Raw genomic sequence first — 22,091 nt, 5'->3', positions numbered from 1 at the left:
TCGGGCATAGATACTGAGGTACGGAATTGGCGACGGAATGCGGCAAATGGGGTGGCAAATTTTCATCACCATCATCATCGTCATGCGGTTTGATGTAGGTGCGTTTTTTCGTTGTTGGTTCAAGCGGTGAACAAATATCGCGTCCAGCATGAAGGCAGGTTGTGCAGGTTGTGCTGGGCAATGTTTCAACCACTGTCACAGTCGTGTCTTCCGTGCGATTTTGCAGGTAGGAGTGAAGAGACGGGACTTTGCGGGTTGTATCAAGCGTCACGTGACACTTTGCCTCTGTCACCGACCGTGATCAGCGTGAAATGAGGAAGCAAAAAAAGGTGCGTCACGAAGGAATTTTGTGTAATTTTGGGACGGTGTCTTTTTCGGCACAGCATGTGTTAAGTGTTACATTGTTATGAATCTCATTTAACCGAAAGGTAAATCCTTCTGTAGTGTGTTCTGTTTTAGTAATAGTATAAAAATGTTATTTTTTAACTATGTACAAACAAGAAGACGCCAAACAATTTCGAGCTAATGTTTTACCATTAATACCTTGTCAAAGTTTAATTACAAACAAACATAATAATAATCTCGTTATCTTCATCTGCACAAGCTATTACAAGACTCTTTAAAAAAGTTTAAAACATCATCCCAAGAAGGAATTGAATTGATAGGTTCATCAAAAACTTTTGCACGGTCATTATATCGGAATTGTCCCTGAAAATAAACAGTAGAAGCTAGGGGACAAAATAGGAAAAGAAAAAAACCAAACTGGTTTTTGATTAGAGAAAATAGAAAAAAAGAACGACAAAAAGCGATTAAGATTACAGTCCCTTCATTAGGTTTTCTTCTTTTGGGGTGATTCAAATATTCACTCCAAAGAAAATCCACTTCCTTGACGTAACCCATCATTTGGCACCTCATCAGGGCAAAGATAAGAAAATTCGCAAATTAAATCAACCATTAACCCTTCCCCAACCGGTTAACGGTAAATCCCCCCTTTTCCCTACTTGTAACCTACCCTCTTTCATTTGTAACAGGCAGCAACCTTCATCAACCACCGGCTTTTCCCGCATGTCATTGGTGGGTGTGCGCTGAGGACGGTCGCGTAACCCAAGCCAATCAACACACGCGCGTAACGCTGGCAAGCAAAACAGACCCCTCGTCACCTCGGTACACCGCACAAATCAAATTTAAAACCACTTGAAGATATTACGCGTGAAATTACTGAAATTAATACGCGGCTTCGGGCTCCCGGGCACCCCTTTCTTCTCTTTCAGCTTCTCGGTAGTGTAACCACTTGACCAAACACATTCCATCCCCGCGGTTCTCAGTCACTACCATCTTCACCCTGCGGTCGTCGGTTAACCGGAAAAACTCCGTTCGGTTCCCTTTTCTTTTGCTCTCCCCTTCATTAAATCAACCCTTCGCAACGGATTTCCACCGTGGTGTTAATGGTGCGTTTGCTTCCAACGGCCATCAACTTTCTACCGGCTTCGTTAAGCACCGCTTGCAGGCAGGCAGGCGGACGCGCTAGGAGGGTTGCACGAACATTATTGTTTTTGCTGAACTGGTTGTGAAAAGGGATCGTGGCGGGCGTTTTCTTTTTTTTTTCACACGCATTCTCTCCCTCCCCCACCGGTCGGAGAATGGAATTTTATTAATTTTGGAAGGAAAATTCCGCACATAATTCGTCGTCTGCGTCCGACGTGGGAGGGCATGATTGCTTCCCATTGTGGTGCGACGGAGACGGAGCTGTTTTCAAACCTACCAGGCATGGTCGTTCAGCCTTCTACGGGCCGCACTACGAGAGCAAACAAGAAGCGCATTAAAAGCAACATTCCACCTCGCGAAGACAACTCTAATCCAAGCGCCGGTGAGCATTCTAATTCTTCGCCGGCCTTGACGCCGTGCCGGAGCAGAACGGATATTTGTTGGCGGGACGCGCTGAAGACTGACTTGGAACGATCTGAAATGAGCTCCGACAGCGCAACTAGCAGCATTGCTACTGCGGTTGAAACCTTTGAGCACTACTGAAGCACTACTCCACACAGCACGGAGAGGATTAAATTGATTTGTTGAATGTTTTCGAGGTACGGCGACGAAGCCGAGCCGGATGGGAGCCCGGAGATTTGGAGATGAGTTAAAGAACAAGCTGTTCATGTTTAATTAAGTAATTCGGGCAATACGTCTGGTGAAAGGATTTTTCGAAGGGCTTTTCCCAGGGTTCGGTGTGGCGCAAGGTGTTAATCCGCTCGAGAAAAGCTCCCAAAATATGGTTGGTGAGAGGGGTTTCGCTTGGGGTGATTTTATGAAAACAAGCAAGCAAGGGTGTACGCTATAGTGCTACAATTCAGTGTGGCTGTCTAGTTAATTTCCCTGAGCATCTGTTTACTGAGAAGACTTCTATGTACGGACTCAATGTATTAAAAAGTCAATCTTTAATCTTTTTGATTTATTTTTCAAATTAAATATAATGAGAAAGTGAATTATATTTATTTTGAAACTTAGATTTAGATTTATGGAAAGATTGAAGATAAAAGCTTTGAGCTTACTTTTGCGATCTAACAACCACCTAAATCATCTTTAAATTCGGTTTGTTTATTATTGTTCACAAGAAGTTCACTGTTTAACTCGCTGCAAAAAGTTAAATACAACTAATACCTAATAAAACTTTTGTACAAGCATTTATTTTTTTCCGTCAAAGTCTATCATAATTTTAAAATTATTTTAAGTTAGGAAATTACAGACAAATAAAAAAAATGCACCACTACCATGAGCTCCAAGGAAAAATGCACCGCCCACCGACCTGCTCGCAACAGCCGGAAAAGATGTGAATTAAGATAATTAGTGATGTTCGATATTTACACCCATCTCGCAAATTGAAACCGGATTCTACACTGCACCGAGCGAGCCGGGACCATCTCCGGGGCGCTCCTAATTGTATCATGTTGCGCAAACAGTCCGTGGTGCAAATATTGGCCCGGCACTGCTTACTGCACTAAGCACTCACCAAAAACCCCGAATCCCGAGGTGGCCTAGCCACCCGAGGCACCGTTCGCCTGAAAGATGACGGTTGGCTGTTGTACCGGTGTGCGTTTTACCCCCATTGCACCTTGCTGCCAGGAGGCCAGAGCCGAGGCAGAGAATCATTTTTCACTCCAACGCACAACACACACACACACACATCGTGCCATTGGTGGATCGAACGAACGATCTGTGTGCCCACTCGAAAAGACTGCGAAAACACCAACGACGTGTGCATGTCGATCGATCGAAAGCAGCGACTGGGCGTTGGAGCGTTTTTCCCTACCGCTCGGCCGGTCCAACACGTGGTGAGTGTGGTTTTTCGGTGTGCTCGGCTCGCCCCCGAACCATTGCGTACCTTGGGCAGGGTGAATCAAAACACACACACGCTCATTCGTTCGACGCTGTGTGTGTGTGGTAGCCGCTTGCGGTGTGACCGTGTGGTGTGATTGTTTATTTCAATTACATTTTCCACTCTCCATTAATTGATTGGTTTGGGATGCATCCATCGAAGGCCCGGCATCGCTGCGTTTGTGCGAGGGTGTGTGCCGACTACCGTGCACTTGCCGTGCCGTTCGAGTGTTCACACGCAATGTCAAGCGCTCGGCGAAGGATACATTTGCATTTGTTGTCGAGCTCATCGTCAGGGGCTTGCTGGCAGCAAAATAGAAAGTTGCAGCTGTCTTTCAACCACGCAGGCAGGGCTTTTCGATTTTCCAGTATTACATTGGTTTCACCATTTACCAAAGGGGAAATGTCAAACGGGTTGATTTTTGGTTTACACTTAGCATGATGGTGTATCTTATATATAAGCATTATTTGTTTTCGGTAGTGATATTGCACAAATTAGGCTACAAATATTATTTTTAACTACTTTCTTTGACATTATACTATATTTAAAAACTATTAGACAGTTATTATGAGCATTTTACATTACACTTCAACCGTATACGACAACAAAAATGCACCAACAAATCGCTCTTACATCAAATTGACTTTAATGTAATTACACACACACCCAGCGAAAGTAAGAGCCCGTGCCAGTTGGAGTGGCTTGGCTTTTGATGGCTTTTGATGCCGGTGACCACTTCACATGGTCCCTCACATGGTCTCCCTGCATTCTAATTGAAACGCATACACCCCGAACAGCTCGGTTTTCTCATATCTTCAGTTCGGGATGCATTTTAATTTTCCGCCACTTTTGGCAGGCGAGCGCGCGAGTGTCGCATGGGGCTTTTCTTTCCTATTTCTAGCGTGAAAGTAAATCTTAGCATGGGGGGTTTCAATTTCGTTCATTCGTTTTATCTTTCCAGGTGCGCAATGCGGTGCTCACGAGCAACACGCGGAAGCACGGGAAGGATGTTTAACGCACAGCAATGAAGGGTTTCGGTTTTTCTTCTGCTCCTGTTTGAAGTACCATAGGTTGAGAGTCAAGCCTCTAAAAAGAAAGCATCCGCTTGTGCCTTGCACTTGAACTTGTGCTCTTGCTTTAATCTTATGAAAACATGAGGGTCGATCTACTGAAAGCAACGTAATGAGAAGCCAGGTGCAGGATCCACGGTCGACATCGTGTTGAGATGTCTTGGAAGGATGCATTTTGAAGGATACTTTAACCCCAGTAGATTCCTTCAGAATGCCATCAGCTTCAGTGCACAAGGAAAACGCATTGCATGTGCCAACTGTTAATAAATTCATAGTCCGAAATAAAAACATATTTATAATCTTCGCTAAATAACAAACCGCCGAAAGAACGACATTGATACAGAGAGTTGAAATCGAATCTCCGACGGAACCGTAACCTTTTCTTTGACAAACGAGTGTCAAATTAACTCACCACCACAGCAGACCAACCACTCGCGCTCGGACATCGCGACCTCGTTAGCAAAAGCATGGGCAAAAATAATCCCCCAGTTGGCCTGCCGGTATCGATTACGTCCTGCGATCGCTCTGCTCAACCGAGCTAAATCCCTGTCACGAAGACGCCGCAATCCAACGTACCGCACCTGGCCAACACCACCATCACCCTCACCGGCGCGCAGTTAGAAATCGATGCAATGTTGCAGTCCATCTTCTCACCAGCCCAATCCTCAGCCCCATCTGTCGCCCATCAGTGTCAAAAGAGATTGCACAGATTTCCTTCCGGCTTCGCATCGAACGCGAAGTGACATTTCCGAGGCGGCAAGGAAACGTGTCCGAGTTTCGAATTGACATCGTCTCGCCGACGCCGCCGGGGCCATTGTCTTTGCTGGCAGCAGGGAGCAGGAAGCAATGGAGGGAGCAAAACAGCAACTTGAAGCGATCGGTGTCACCCCGCTCCCGAACGGCGGAAGGGGTGAATTTATTCATCGTCCTTCGTTGCTGTCACTCATTGCTGTGGAGTAGTGAGGCGAACATACCCCCAGCCAGTAGAAGTCTGCTTCAAATGTGTGTCTCGTGGTGCGAGCACCGTTTAATTTAAAGTAGGTATAAATTATACCGAAATTTAATAAAACACCTTCCAACCAACGGTCCCCGACGCGGCGAAGCTACAAATCAACTAACACAGCCAACAACTTCTAGCCGCTCGCAGCGGTGCAACGGCATTTCGAATGCAGCACGATACGCAGAAGAGTGGAAATAATTTTCCATTCACTCGCGTCATGTCTGGGAAGCTCCGGTTTTGTTGTGCCACAAGGGGGAGAGTGTACAGCCAGATGGTTGTGTTGCACACCGTTGTGCTCTTAAATGCTCTAACACAACGCCCTTTTTGCAGGCGAACAGGTGCACAATTGCGGTTGTTCATTTCATGCTTAACACAGCAGAACACACACACACATGCAGCTGCAAACGATTGCAACAATCTTCCTATCCTCTTCAAGTGAATTGCTTCATTTTCAATCGAACATTTAATAGAGACCGGTTAAACATATACCTTTTCTCGGTACAGTGCATGGGAATGATGTCGCTCGGTGACGGTTGAACAGAGGCGCTTAAGACGGCACCACGGTGTGACAGACGACCCCGCCGACCAGGTGTTTGGGATGTGTTTAGCCGGGATAGGAAATGTCGAGCGTAAGCTTGTCACTCTCCCCCGGCACGGAACACTGTCGGAAACGGTGCACGGATTGACAGGGCATCGTGGAGTCCCGGTGTCGGGATTACACACGTACGGCTGATGGACGGACGGGCAGCGAGTGCACTCAAAAGTTGCACGAATGATGACGGTGTTGAGCCACGCCTTGTTGAGTTGGTGTAATATGTGTGCAGTTTTGGGGAAAAGCTTTAAATGTCAAGGAATGACTTTTAAAATCTATCAAAGTTTATTGTATAAACCAGCTAATTTGTAGCATGTATTCTTCAACCTCAGTGTGTCGGTCATGATGTATGGGATGTATTGCTATTGGATATTAAACTCTCTCAGAGTATTAAGATTTTGTCATCAAGATTAGATTTGTATATGACTTCGTTTCGGCTTCAGTTATTGTCATTCCGATTCCGATAGCCCACAAAATCTAGTCCAGCCTGGAGTCGTCAGAAGTTGGGAGTCAGAAGAAGTTGGGCAGAGTTGGAATTGCCCAAAGCTGGAGTCGTCCAGAGTAAGCCAGAGAAGTAATCTGCTGGAGGCATATTCGAGGTGTTTCATTCTGCGCGTGCACTTCTTAAATGAGCATTTGAGGCCTCCATTGTTTTAAGTATGGCGATCGACCGGAGTCAGCAGCAGTTGGAGTCATAGATGAAATTCCTGACCACAAAAACATTGTACCGGACGACTCCAGCAAACAAACCAAACCATTTCACACTGAACATTCCACAAACCCACACCCTCCGGGACACGCCGCTTGCAAATTGCTACACGCACTTTCGATGCAATTCGGCAAATCGAACCCACGCCGATCTATCAGCACTACACGTCGCCACCTAGCTGAAAGGATACACGCCACAAAAACCATAATATCATTCGCGCGAAAAGCTCATTAAAACGTGCAAATAGCATCCCATCGGGCAGTGGTGTCCCGGGGAATTCAGCCCAGCCCCAGTGTATCAGCTTTCCACCTGCAGCAGCAAAACAACGTTTTAACATTGTAATTACACACGATCGATCTCTTGCCCGTCGCCCAAATCGGGCACTCGCGGGTTCTCGGAAGTGAAAAGGGCTGGGAGGAGAAATGTTCCACATGTATTTCGGCAGTTTGGGTGCGTGTGTGCCTGTGTGTGATCGTATTTCTTCTACGTGTGCACGGTATGGAAAGGGGAGAAAGCGAAACCGCCACGGCCACCGCCAGGTACCGCGGACTAGTGAATATCGCTGGATTACCGATGGCTTCCATCCGGAACATGATAAATTGATATGGATTACGTGCCGGTGGTGGTAATTAATTGTCCGGCCGATGGTTTTGTTGGGCACGCGCTCCAGCAAAACGCACACCGTGGATACCGTTTCCCGAGCAAACCAGCCATTCTCCCCTTTTTTTCGGAAAATCTTATCGGCTTCGGTGGGCAACATAACTAGAAATCCGCAGCGAAACTCTTCTATTAGCAGCGTGAGGAGGGGAAAAACACAGGAGGAAACAAACCAAAAAGCATATGGTAAAACTCGGCACACACAAAAACTGCACCGGTGGGCGCCTCTGGAACGAAACGCTGAAAGATGAATCACTGCGCGAAGAATGGAATGGTCAACCGGGAGGGGCTAACTTTGGTATGGACCGATGTGAGCTCGCTTCACCCGGCGTTGGCTTAAAAACCTATTAATAAAACCGTTGCTCAGCTGCCCCCGAAACAGGCAGTTATGATTTATTAATTGCAATATCACTCACATTGGGCACATTGATTTTCGGGGTGGCGAGATTCCGAAAGGTGTGTACGGTGTGCACCGGCCAACACCGGCATCGACCATCGTAAACGGTTGCCCATTTGTTAGTGTGCAACCCTAAACTACCAAACACACGCACGCACGCACACAAAAGCGTTATAAATATGGGTGACCGATCGTACCGGCACCTTCGACCGGGGCCACCCCTTTCTTAAGCCGCAAAAGACAGGCGAAATGTCGGGAAGGGCTTAACTTTGCACCAACGCACACTGTACGAGACTGTACACTGCCACGGATGTCAGTGTCGGTGATCGAACGGGCAGAGCAAATGGTGTGGTGCACCAAAATAGCCGCATTATAAATTGCATCATTAAGCGGCATACTCCGTGACCGAGCGGGCAAAAGATTAGCGTTGTTAGCAGCTGTGTCGCGGTTGCAATTGCCGCTGGGCCGGTCGAGACATAAAGTGCAAGCGCTGCAACGTCGCAAAGGCCGAAGGGCAAACGTGACCAAAGGTCAGCAACGGCTAAGACAAACGTTGAGTAAGTATGGGTGGGAAGAAAGTGTTCCGTTGCGGGAGACATTGAGACATCATCAGAAATGCCTGGGTGACAGCTTAATCTGCTGCACTGTAAATACACGGGAAGATATTGACATTTTGGCTGGCTTGAGCGTAAGCGAAGCTCTGCAAAAATGGGATTGTTTTTTTAGGTTGATTTTTTAATTTTTTTAATAAGCTTACAGGGGATTTTCTAGGCTTTTTTGAAGTACAGTGTGAAGTTACTAATTGAACATGGTTTGTTTATCAACTATTGGATTTATGTTTTTGAATTGGCACATGTTTTCACTGGAAAAATCTGTTTCGACCTGTAAGCCAACTATGACATAAACAACTAAAAAGCGTTCGTGTACTGAGGTTCAACTGTAGCTAAACATATTTTTTTCTGTACTGCAAAATGTCATGAGCATCTCGAGACGATCACATAAGCATCATCACCGAAAACAATGAACATATCCATGGTAGCTTGATGCTCATTGCTGCATTGGTGTCAATAAAAGTGCGTCATGGCATGCCGAACGCGAAACACGAATACTTGAGTCCAACGCTATACTCTGACTGACAAGCTAAGTTTAATGTCAGCGAAGGCATAATCATGAACTTTTTCTGGCTGCGAACAGTGCTGCCAAATGCTGCTATTTCAGTCACCAACACTTATGACTGAAACGAAGTACGAATCGAAGGGTGAGACTCAAACAGCTGGTGGACTAATCACATGCTTGGTGACCTTTTTTGTAGCACTCCACTCTTGGTCACTCAGTTGGCTATGACATTTTCTTCCAATGACAATCACGACATTCTTGGGACACATTGGCGAGTCGGTTCCAAGCTACAAAATGAGTTCTCCCTCTGTCTGCTTTGATGGTCTGTTGGGAAGAAATATAACGCATTTGAGCGAGAAACCATACTTATTTTGTTGCTTAGAATCAAGATGATCACCGACAGAAAATGTCGCAACTAAGTGACTGACGAAGAGTTAGTTACAAAAATGTCACCAAGCTTGTGATAGTCGCGCTAATTTGTTGAGTCTCTCCTGCGATCATCACAGTAGAGCTCGTGACGCTAACATGATTTTGTTTCAGTTGGAATTTCTCATAAATATGACAGTGATATTTTGCAGAACTCATCACAGTAAAAAAAAGTCAGGACAAAAGGACTGACCAAGCATTCGTTACTAAAATGATACTAATCATTTAATGGCCAACTTTAATAATGTGATTCATAAACCATTTAATAATCACACCAACTGTTTGAACAACACGTCTGATTCTCACAATTGATCACATGACGCTGACATGGATTTTGTTTCAGTCAGAATTTTTTATGACATTGACAGTGACATTTTGCAGCACTTCTTAAAACACTGTAATTAAAGCTAAAATATTGCTAGCTACTACATTTTTATGTATTCATTTTTGAGTGTTGACGGTTATTTCATCCTTCTCTTTTCGATCCCTTCACAATTTATAACCAATCGTTTGAAGAGAATGGTAATTTATTATATGAAGTGGATTTTGGTTTTGCATGTCAATCACGAACTCATAGTCAACAATTTACAATTTGCCTTTAAAATTTATCATCTTCATTGCCAGCAGCAAATTAACGTCTAATAATTCAGCGATATAATTTACAGCGCCAAACCAAAATCCAGGCGTCGTTTCCTCTTGAGCAAGGATTTATGCACGCCAATCACTCATACCGCAATCCTGACGGGTGCCGCTGTCACTCATCCCAACAGCCACTTCTTGAATTTATATGCATTTCTGAACGCTACTTAGCACATCACACACCGACGACACTCGAAATGAGATAATTTGTCGCCAAGGTCTCACATCAGGGTTGTGTTTTTTTTCTCACTCTTTCCGCTCATTTTGATGCAAAATAAAACGCGAAAAAAAATACACGCACCCGACAATCTCCACACCATGCGCACGCTTGCAATCGACCTGGACATGATTAAATTAATCCCACGTCCGAAACGCGAGGCCGGTTGGGGCGGATTATCGCACGCCATGCTGGCGTCCGAACTGGAGCACCACATGGAGGATGATTTATTTTCGAGCCGCACCAATGCAAAAGCAACGCAACATCGTGGAGAGCGTGGAGATGCGGCTTTAAATGTGCCCGATCGGTGCAGCTGCCCGAGCTGCCTGTACTGCAACAGGCCGTGGTGGTGGTGGTTGAAATTATGCTACCAACACACCAGCCAATACGCCAGCCAGTGGCTCAGTGTAAGATACATTTCCTTTTCATTACTGTCGGTTTTCTCTGTCACTTATCTAGCTGTGGATTATTACTGTTGTGTATGTATGAGGAATGGAGAAGTTTAAAAGATGTTTCATCTTGAGACCAACCACCCTACACGCTTTCAAACACTCGAAAAAAGAGAAGCGAATGACATGATAATGGGCGTGCATAATGGCTGACACTGATGTAGAGTACTTCTTGTACGCTTTCGCTGCAGCTGGGTTTTGTAGCGCGCAGGAATGGAAAAACACGCACGACAACGACTCATTCCATCGCCGGCTGCACTGACAGCTTGTAAAATTGGAATATTCATACAAAAAGCATAATGTCTTCATAATGGGACAGCAGCCCAAGCCTTCCTGCGGTTCCCAATGCTGCTTTGCTAGCGTCGGATCCAACTCCAACTCCATCTTCATCTACAATGCTCGCAATGCTTCTGTTACCGCACAAGCGAGGGAAGCAAGCAACACTTGACAAAACCGAGCGATAATGGGCACAAGCTGCGTACATTCGTGCTTCATGCAGACGTGCAGATGAGTTACAAGCACAGCAAGAGAGGATGCATGTCAATACAAAAACATTCTACAAAACATTACAATTGCACCGAGGCTTCGGGTAAGTGGATTTGCATTTGCACTGTACCCGCCATGTCCGGTTTGATTTGCTCCGCCTCGAAGATGTCATTCATTTCAGTTTACCAAGATGCTGTGTCTTCTGTTTTGCTCCACCGCACACAAAATCTCCGCCACACGGATGCCATTTAATACAAAACCAACGAATGTGGTGGCGAATCAATTTGTAGCGCACGATAAAATTTACACCTTTTTTAATTGAATTCAGTCGGCTTACAGCAAGATTTACCGTTCGTTTCGACCAAACGGAGCGATCTTCACGTCGCACGTTTTGCGCGGGAGATGCACGAAAAAAGATAAATCTTCACAGCTTCACACTCTCACCTGGGACTATAAATCTTGCTGCTGGTGCTGTGATAGTGGTTTTCCTTTTTGCTGCTCAAATTCGTAGTATCAAAGCTCCCTTTACTATCTCGTTCTCGAATAGTTGCGGTTAAGAGGGAGAACGTCCAGCGTTGCCTTGCTACCCAGCCGAAACCTTACAACGCAGGGAGTATTTTATTTACCACAAGAGTGCGCAGTTTTATTACCCCCCTCGCAAGCCTGCGAAAGGTGCGAAGCGCACACCAATGTCGATAATTCCTCGCTCAGGGTGGGGAAAGTAAAAGCAAGCCCCCCCGGAGAAAGTGAGTGCAAAAGTTATCGAGAAAGTGCTCATTTCTTCGTCGTGCTACTTCGCTCCCTGGCTGATAATCTGATTCGTTTTTTTGTTGAGGTTGTTGTTGTGCACGTTTTTATCGTCTTCTCTCGACCAACAATGGAGTATCATCGAGCCAGCGCTCTCGATGCATCCGTTGACCATGAACGATGGAAGGATTGGGAAGCGAACAAAAAAGAGGAACCTACAACGTTGGCAAACGGACGAGGATGAGCCAGGATAACGATCGACTGAACGACCGAACCAGCAGGCACGTTGCCGTGGTCACAGGCCGATGGATAGGGATCGATGATACCGCTGCTGGCTGACGGTGCCTGTTCAGAGCTCCTGCTGCTCAGTATTCATGACACTGTGCGGTTACACAATGTTACGTCGTTTCATTTGGTGTTTGATTTTTCTCGTCTACTTTGCTCGTTGCTGTTTTTTGTTCCCTCTATCTTTCAACCGTTGTTTGTATAGTTGTTGCGTGAGTGGTTTTTTTTTTCTTATAACAATGATCTTTTGTGTAGTGATTTTTTGTTCGGTTCCTGGTTTTCCTTCTTGTTTTAAGTTTTTGTAAAATAGAGCTAATTAAAATTGCACAATTGTGACCTACAAAATAATAAAAAAATCACAATACATTATGGACTGATTTAAAGTAAATTTTTAACGTTAATGAAATTATATGAGAAAGTGACAAAATCATATCCTTTTCATTAATTTGTGGAGTTTAGCATGAATAAACATTTATTAATAAATTAACAATTTTAAATCTCCTATTCAACAGCAACTCTATCACACGCCAGCGACTTCCAACGAATGTCAAAGTATTACATCACTACTCGCCAATCAAATGTATTGCAGAAAAAAATCATTAAATGGATTGTCCGCTCTAGCTTCTCGTTACCATTTGCTCTTCCTCTGGTCTAGTGAAGAACGATTTTAATCCATCTAACGCTTCCCATCGACCACGCTTAGGCTACCCCATCCCCACAGCTCCGTAATCCGTTTGCATGCACCGTTCGAGAAAGTATTTTTGCCAAACAAGAATAGTCCATCAGCCCCAGTTGCAGGAGGATTGTTTTACGTCACGACGACGGCTGTGTATAAGTTTGAAACTGACCCATCCTCATCCGGCTACCACCGGGGGCTGCAGGTGTTGTTCGTGCTTTTGCTTTGGGGCTTGGATCTATCCCCATTTAGAGGATGGACTGCGGAGCAGCAACAACGCCACACACACCCACACACCGTCGCAACCGTCCGTTAAATACCGATAAATATTCCTTTCACTGGGGCTGAGATTCACTCTGCTCCACTTTTAATTTGTCCAGCTCAGTTCAGGACGGAGAGCTGTTTTCTCCCTCTTTTTTTCTTTCAGTGGAGTGGATTCACATTCCAGCACGGAGCCATTATTTTTTGTTCCTCCGCATCCTTCCCGCAGCACAACCAACCGTGGCTCATCCCCGACGGCGTGGCGTATGCAATGTGGCGGTAACGCCATGCGAGACGACGGATGCAATGAACCGCACAGAGTGCACCGAGGAAGAGGACAAGCACGACAAGAATGGAGCGATTTTCTACGTCCGGAAATGAACAATCAGAAGTGTGAGAATGAGGCGAAGTGTGAGCAGCAGCAGCAGCAAAGCCGACAATCACCAACCAGCCAGCAATGGGCATAACAATGGTGCCATTCGGTATGGTATGAGATCGGTCTCGGTTCGGTCATCCAACGCTTCCCACTTCCACTTCCGTTGTCTCTCACCAGTTTGGCATGAAATTTTCTGTCCACCAACGCAAATGGATTGCAGCAACAAAAAAATATGAAAGAATGGAAAGAAACCAACAGTGCAAATTAAAAGAAAACCTCGGTAAATGCACATTGACTATTTTCCCCCGGACGTCTTTCGGCTGGGATGGTCAGTGACTTGCATGATTGTGAGGCTGTGACAGTCAGCTGCTCGTTTGGTGGCGATTTTCACACCCGATAGAAACAGCAATAATTGAAACCGTTGTTCATTGTGAGCTAAAAAAATGTGTGTCTTTTTGTTTATCACTTTGCTATGATCGGTCCATATGTTGCAGTGAAACTATTTACTTAAAAAAAATGGAATTAATTTGAAGCTGCTTTTGTTTCAAAAACAATCTCATCAACTTCATGCACTTTGTTGCTTTGCAAATTAACACGATTGCAAACAAATTGCAACACTTCCACGTAACTATTGCCTGTGCACACTCGCTTATGAATTGCTTCCCGTGCTGGCAACATAATTACAAAGCCATTGTTCGCTCTCAATAAGCGGGTAAGCACCAGCGCCCTTTACGCCAACTAGGCCGCATTGCCCCAAGCGTCTGTGGGGTTGGTGATTGGTGTATCCGTGTGTGTGTGTCTGTGTGCAAGCGTATACTATGATAATTATCCTCCAACCGGTGCATTGGCCTGGCTCCAAGGTTTGGTCGATACCGATCAATACGGGAAACGCTTTAATGCCAAACCCAAACTGGATCATCAGCAATAAAGTAACGTTTCCCCTTCATTCCCAAAACTGCCACACTTTAATGTTCAATGGTTGTGCGTTTTTAATGCGATTGATAAACAATATATGCTGTGCCGTAATTATGCTTTGTCCGAAACTAGCACCTACCAGGCGCACCCATAGCGCTTGATAGTAACTGGGCGCCTCCACTGGGCGCGTTTCGCCACAGTGGCAAATTCATTTTATTTATATCTTTGGCACAACAAACATCATCCTCGCCTCACTCTCACGCAGCTCCTATTAATCTTCGTACCACATTAGGTTGAGTGGTTCAACACACCAGTACCAGTTACTCAACTCGGTCGGTATGAATATAAATTTTAAAACAGTAAATTTAAATTTATGTATTGTCGCTGGAACTGGTACGGTTGACTTATGGTGCGACCAACATATGGAAGGGGGAACTGAGCAGCGGGTAAAATTAATTCCAACCAACCTCACACATACACACAGCCGGCAGTCTGCGATATCGAAATGTTTACAATAACGATACGAATGATAATAACAATCGTCACGATAACAAGGGCGCTACCGTCGCCTGTTGTGTTGTGTTCGTTTCCGGTTTCGATCTGTCAAAACAGTCTGGCATTTCAGTGCTTTCAGTGGCACACCGTCACCTCCCACAAACTGGTTTGTTGCTTATGGACAAATGTCGACCATTTTGTCGAATGGCTGTAGGCTGCAGGCAATGTTTTTCGAACGTACTTACAACCTGTTCGTACTTATCACACTTGCTGCTGTTGTTAGTCATTTGGTGAGTCTTGCAATTGGGTTGCAACCACCATTACGCTCTTGCCGACTACGCCTACGGGCAGGAAAATGTCGCTAGCTTGGTGGCGCAGCGCTTCCATTTGTGTTATCAAACGGTGATAAATGACGGTTTAATGCAGGATGGATTACACCGCGCGTACGTACCTGCAACGAAAGATTAGACGATACATCAGAATACGTAAACAGTGGGTGGTGAAAAATGGATTATCTAGCGCTAGACCTAATCTGTTATGACATTACGAGCTTAGAAGGTAAGATTTGTGCAGTGGAATGTTTAATGGCAGAGTTTATTAGAGCTTTAAGAAACAGTTGATAGAAGCTCGAGTAGCATATTAAAGTTTAAACTCAGTTATTTCACCAAAATAATCGCTTATTGTATGTTTCTCATTTAATTTAAGACTTGTTGTGCTCCCTTTGAGTCCGAATTTAAATTAAAATACGAACGAAAAACCTCCTCCTCCTCAGTTCCAACAAGCACCAGGCGCCTCCATTGCGCTTTAACCCCAGGCGCATGAACCGAATTGTGTGTTTAACACACAATTTCTCCAACTATTCATGTATTATTAATCTTGTAACAGATGACGACAGTATAATCACCAATAAATTTATCTTCCACACGCACACACACACACACCATATTGCGCTAGCGGAGGTGTTTATTTTCGGTCCGTGTTTCCCTCGGCTCGGCCGAAAAGTCGAACGTTACAAGGCTGTCGGTACTGCTGGCACTGCACAATTCTCACACCCGTTTTCCATTAGCCTTTTTTGCGCTGCTCTTACTCTCACTTGCTTTCGTGAATGTGTATGTGTGTGTCTGTGTGGTGGACATTTTTCAGTTCAGACCCCCTTTCACTCCTCCCGCTCTCCTGAACCAGCATGCAAAACACAGTGGTGACAGGACGAATGATTTCCGCATCCGTTTGTACCATTTTCATCGCTGCAATGTTGGACCATTTGCACCCACCAGCACTGCACATCGGTTCATGTATTTTTGTGCATTTCACTTCACACGTACTACAACAGCAGCCGCGCGTGTTTGGAGTTTGTTCCGACCCATTTCGATCCACTTACACAACACAGCTTCTCTCTCTCCCTCCGCGCAGTTCGTGGTGAGATTTTTAATTTCCATTTTAACTGGGATTAATTCGATTCAATTAACTTGATTGATTCTCACCCGTCAGGCCGAGGGGAGTCTACCGGGCGCTACCACCCTACCGGCCACAGGCTGGCAACATCGACCTACTTCCGGGCCTGTCGACAACAGCTTCACGTACATAAAACACAGTGCACACACACACACACACACACACACACACACACACACACATAAATGCACGTGTGCAATCTGCAAGTACGGAGGTGGTTATGTCTGGCACCCATTTCCTGACAGATTTGCATGCAAGCGTTGTATCGGGATTGGGTGTTTGCGTGGTTTTTTTGCTTTCTCTTCTCATGGAACGGGCGTTGTTTTTCAGCATATTCCATGAACCGTTTAATTCGGCTTCAGCTACTGCAATTAAGCGCGTTATGGGCGAGAGGCGCAAAAAAACGAACATCCATCGGTTCGGTTTTTATCGAAAAGGAAAGAACCGAAACCAACATGAAATGCAAAAACAGGAAGGTAAAATGCACAAAAACGAGTTCCATCAGTGAACTGATTTCAGCGCGAATGTTGCTATCGAACCGAACGACAGCGCATAAGCGAGTAAGAAATCCACTCTGTCGGTGAGGATAAAAGCGCCAGCTTTTTCCATCCAATCATTTAAAGGCTTCCTTAATCGGGTGAAACTCATGCACCCACTGCGACGTTCCTCATCAACACTACGCACTCACACTGAGCCAGAAGTTAATTAGTGAAGTGTGAAAGATTGCATTGATATTCGCGATAATCCTACCGGCGAAGATGGATTGCGTGAAAGCATCAAGGGATTGCAGAAGTCGCACGACAAACACACACACACACGCACACGACTGTACCAATTAATTAATTAAAATTGTCAGCACTTTTTAAAACGGATTAGCGATACGGGCCGGAACGAGCTGACTTCCAGCCGTGCCGTTTTCGCTACGGTTGTACCGCTTTTATTAAAGTTATAAAGGCAACGAGCAAGTCCCACACAACGGCTGGAAAGATTTCTTTACCTTCATTTCAGCCACAAAGTGTTGTGTGTGTGTGTTTGCGGTGGACAGGAAGGAAAGAAACACTTAAAAATATACATCAAATAATCAACTACGGTCGTGACGGTTGCGGCGGTACGGTAGTAATGTACTGATTAATTAATTCAATTATTCACACATTTTGCATAATGAAGTACAAAGTGGCGGCGAGTGACAAGTGCCATACTTGCGGTCTCCTTCATCTTCTTTTTCTTGTTTCCTCCCTACCCTTACTTTCGTGGACCGGAAGTGTCGGAAAATTCAACACTTAGTTGAGGTTTGTGGAAGGAAAAAAAACGCGAACAAATACTCGAGACCGCTCGCTAGTGCTACCTTTAAACGTTTTTGTTCAAGCTGTGCTGAGACCGATACAAGCAAGAAATCGGCAAAACGACGAGGGTGGTCGTGCCGGATCCAAGCTGTCGGCGGGAGAGAAGCCAGGGAACGAATATGGAGCGACGTTTTATGTAAATTAATTTTTGTAAGTGGAACAGATCTACCCACTTCCACGGTATTAAAAGGAGAGTCATTAGAATTTAGCAAAGTGTTTAATTATTAAACTGATTCTAAGTAAAATGATCATTTTGAAGTGCTTTTTTGTCTTAAGTGTATTAAATTGAAAGAACATCTTTGGACAGAAACCTTCTATTTCTCGTTTTCTAAAAAATTGTAAACGAATCATTTTAAATTAATTCTAAAATGGCATTTACATTCGATTTACAAAGATGCACAAAGATTTCAAAAATGAAAAAGCAATATGTTTCATCGCTGCCAACATAATCGTTATTTTCAATCCGCCTTTGTATTGGCAAGACCATAAATAAGCTCAAGGATACAATAAATTTTCCTAATTAACTTAATCTTTCTCACCATCACCATAGCAACATAGCAACAGTGTGCCCGTTCGTATCGCTTAACTATCAACATACCTTTGCCGATTCCAACTCACCACCACGCTTGAACGTGGCTGAAAGGTGAAAATAGACACTTCACAACATCGTTTTGTCATGTGTCTGCCTGTTTTTCTATCTCAATGACTCACCAATTCTTTCTTTCTCTCTCAAAACGGTTATTCTTTTATTTTACCGGTGTAAAGATTTTTGTCTCTAATTTTCTAAGAATCATTACGTTCTTCACCTTCGCCGCCACTTCTTACCTAGCAGCTAGCCGGACAGCTATAACGAAATGTATACTGCAGCCACTTAGCGTGAGCGTGAGCAGGGAAGAAGTTGACAGTCCCACCCGCTACCCGGACACTGTTTAATGGGGACAGTGAGGGAAGCAATGATCGTTAAAAATGATATTTTTCCCGCCCTCCCATAGATGAAAGGCACATGATGGATGAAACAGAGAGCAGTGGCTGAGCTGACGCATACGCAAAGAAACAGACGCGAACGCCAACACGGTCTGACGTGGCACGATCGCTGTTGCTGATTGCAGCGGATTATTAGGTGACGCAGTGTTGAGCGATGTGAACGGTGGCAATGGAGTAGTGGTATTTTCATTTGGAATGAATTTAGCTGTTTGATGCATTGGCTAGCCTCAGGAGTGTTGCAGCTACTCGAAAGAAAAAGATTTTTTTCTTTCTTTGATTTAATACTGATTTCTTGGTATGGAAAAGGGAAGGCTCAGGTTTTATTAAAGCATTATCATATCAAATTTTATGTTAATGTTAGAAACTGCCGCTCTAACTAAAATAGAAAACAAAGTAAATTCTTTAGGCTGGCACTTAAGGTGCGCCAAAAAATTAGTTTTTTTCCTTTATTTTCTTCGTATCTTCGTTCGTTTGTATTTTTGATCGCAATGAACCCGTTTCCGCGGTTTTTCTCCCTTTTTATCTGCCTGCGCACACACAAAACATCGCCTCAGCTGACAGTCCGTTGGAAACCTTACAACAGTTTCCAACAGTTAATTTTTAGCAGAATATCATTTTCTGACGTAAGTTAAAGTTTGTTAGTCAGTAGTAATTATGATTTTTTTTGTATTTATGCAAAAAAACGTACTAAAAATTCAGGTTAAAACGAATAACTATTGAAAAAAGTATGAATCCAGTATGAATCCCGTATAAAACTACAATCAAAACTCTCGAACCCTACCCAACCCATCGCCACACACTTCATTCCAGCTAAAATTCTAATTTCGTTTCCCTTTAACTTCAAAACCTTAATGCAATTGTGCTTGGAGCGACCCGCGGGCACAATGCTCGGCACAATGAAACGTTGCTGTCTGACAGCGAAATGGGACACGTACGATACACCAGGCACAACAACAGAAAGCGATTTTCCGCACACAAACACATATACGAGGCAAGTTATGGAAAAATACAGCTTTCAGCAACAATAACAAAAAAATGACACAAATTTTCGTATTCTACTCCACTGCTACCAAAGAGTGAAACAATAGGGGAAAACATTCCATGTTGCGAAAATGGCAGCAAACCCAAACAAAGACAATACGCAGCTTAGCAGCACCAAGTGTCTTTTTCGGAAGATACACACACACATGGGGAGGAGGAAGCAAAAACACAAAAAAAAGAAAGCGCCACAACAACTCGGGCCAGTTTATGAAAAGCAAATCACTATCCTCCAGTGGCACACCCGACTCGACACACACACGGGTGCATGGACGAATTTTGAATTCTCGTGCTGTGTGTGTTTGTGTGTTTTTAAGTTGTTGATATGGTTCGGTGCTTTTGCATAAATAAACGCTTGTTTCTTTCTAGCGCTCCGGATTTTTGCCGCTAGCTGCATAACAGATACAGCTGGGCCGGTTATGAAAGGAGCTTGAGATAGCGGTGGGGAGAGTTGGGTTAAAAACCATATAGTCTCGCCATAGCCACCACCGGAGTGTACCAACAAAAGCCAACAGCTGCCCACCGCTAGTGCCAGCGAAGGCTATGGGGATGAGTTTTCCACACGTGCAGCTGTCTCTTGCTGCGATGCTTCCTAATGTCAGACACAGCACAGCAACAGCACAAATGCCGTACTGGGAATGAAGCAGGCGAAATTAAACCAAAAGTCAAGATCTTTAAAAGTTTAACCTGCCACAAGGTTACGTGTGGGGATTCTGTTTTTTTTTTCTGCGCCAGCTAGTAGACACCGTGCTGCCACAACCGTGATTACCTCATTTCGTGGTTCGGTAATGTACTTATTTTGGGTGTGTAATTCTGGAGCTCTTTAAGCGTAGGTTGTGTGCGAGGTTCAACGACTTTTTCGGAATTTCCTTGTATTAAACAAAGCGAGGTAGGGTGTGGGAAAAAAGGAGAGTTTTTTTTGTGCTGCTGCCAAAATTCAATTCTTTATGAGCAACTGTTCCGGCGCGTCTTTGGGCACGGTGGAAGGTGTCAATTGTTTTCCATTGAAAATTCCACTTCATGTATTATTGAGAAGCTTTTCCGTTCGCTTTGCTATTTTCCCAATCAATCCCAGGTGTGGCTTAAAAATGTAGCTGTTTTGCAAAGGAGACTGTTTTCCTGGAATTCGAATTCCTTTCTTGGTGAATTTAAATTCCACATTTTTGGCAACATTATTATCACATTTTAACTGTAAATTTCTTCTTTCAAAAATTTTAACATAGTTCTCCAACAATTAATTTATTTAAAAACTGGATTCTTTTGAACTGAACTGAAGAAAAATTAATAATCCGAAAAGATCAGTACAACAAGCTAGAAAACACCCAAAAACCACTGTCAAACGCTCATTGTTTCACACCAACCGACACCAACCTTTCACACCAGGTGTGACCATCAAGCTGTGCCCTTCAAAAACGTCCAACATTCCAACCGCATCAAACAACACCGGCCGACTGTGTGCGGCCAAAAGTTCGAAATGAACAATGATCGCTCAATAAAAGTAGAACAGTACCGCCGGCCACACAACGCCCACTCGAAACACGTGCGCACCGTTCGGGAACCACCCATGGATATATTGAACAGCGTCTGTGTGTCTGTGTGCGCGTTAGTGGTTTTGCATTGTTCAATGTTCGATTTCTCGTGCCATAGTTTTTGTCCCTCACCAGTTGTTGGCGCATCCTGCACTGTTTAAAACTATCGGCAGCAATTCGCAACCTCATGCAACTGGTGCCAATGAAAACACAGCGGGAGCAGCAAAATGAAGAGCACACATACAAACGCAACAACCAAAAAAAAAACCCTACGTCCCGATACGTCCTGTGGGGTTTGAATATTTCAAGCATCTCACATTCCCTAGCTGGAGGCGGAATCATAGGGGAGGACACGTTTTGTTATGACACCGTTTTTTCGTCGACGCCAGATTTCACTTTTTTTTCGAGCCCAAAAACGCATTTTTAACGCTCGCGTGCAATCCTCAATGTGGTTTTTGTTTTCCCACGCGATATATTCAGCCCACCGTTGGTGCATGCCGTGTGCTCGCGATAAAACCAACACAATGCTGCATGGAAAACAGGCGTCTGGTGTCCTCCCAGCTCAGTTCGATATGAATATCAATCAAAAGTGTCCAGCGGCAATACAGCGGACACCCGGCAGCTTCTGACAAGGCACAGCGCGAAAGACAGTCATACCTGTGGCTATTGTGCCTTCCCGATGGCACCCCATTCACACCCAACAGGGAATGGTTTTACACGGCTTGGTACATCGTCGTACAGCCACCAGCGCTCCGGTGGGAAAACAGTCGGTACACCCCGAAAGGAACGTTTAAATTGAATTTACATACATCACACAACCACCGCCCATTGCCGATCGAGATCGAGACATTACACACCTCAA

At 44.6% G+C, this 22,091-nt stretch overlaps 1 protein-coding gene across 5 annotated transcripts in view; it reads right to left on the bottom strand.

Moving 5' to 3' along the window:
* Positions 1 to 22,091, bottom strand: part of LOC121592865 — a 112,145-nt gene that overhangs the window by 42,225 nt on the left and 47,829 nt on the right. The gene's annotated exons all lie outside the window — the stretch shown is intronic.

Source organism: Anopheles merus, chromosome 2L (assembly GCF_017562075.2).
Source record: "Anopheles merus strain MAF chromosome 2L, AmerM5.1, whole genome shotgun sequence".
In the NCBI taxonomy this organism is placed as follows: domain Eukaryota; kingdom Metazoa; phylum Arthropoda; class Insecta; order Diptera; family Culicidae; genus Anopheles; species Anopheles merus.
This window is presented reverse-complemented; position numbering and strand designations above follow the sequence as displayed.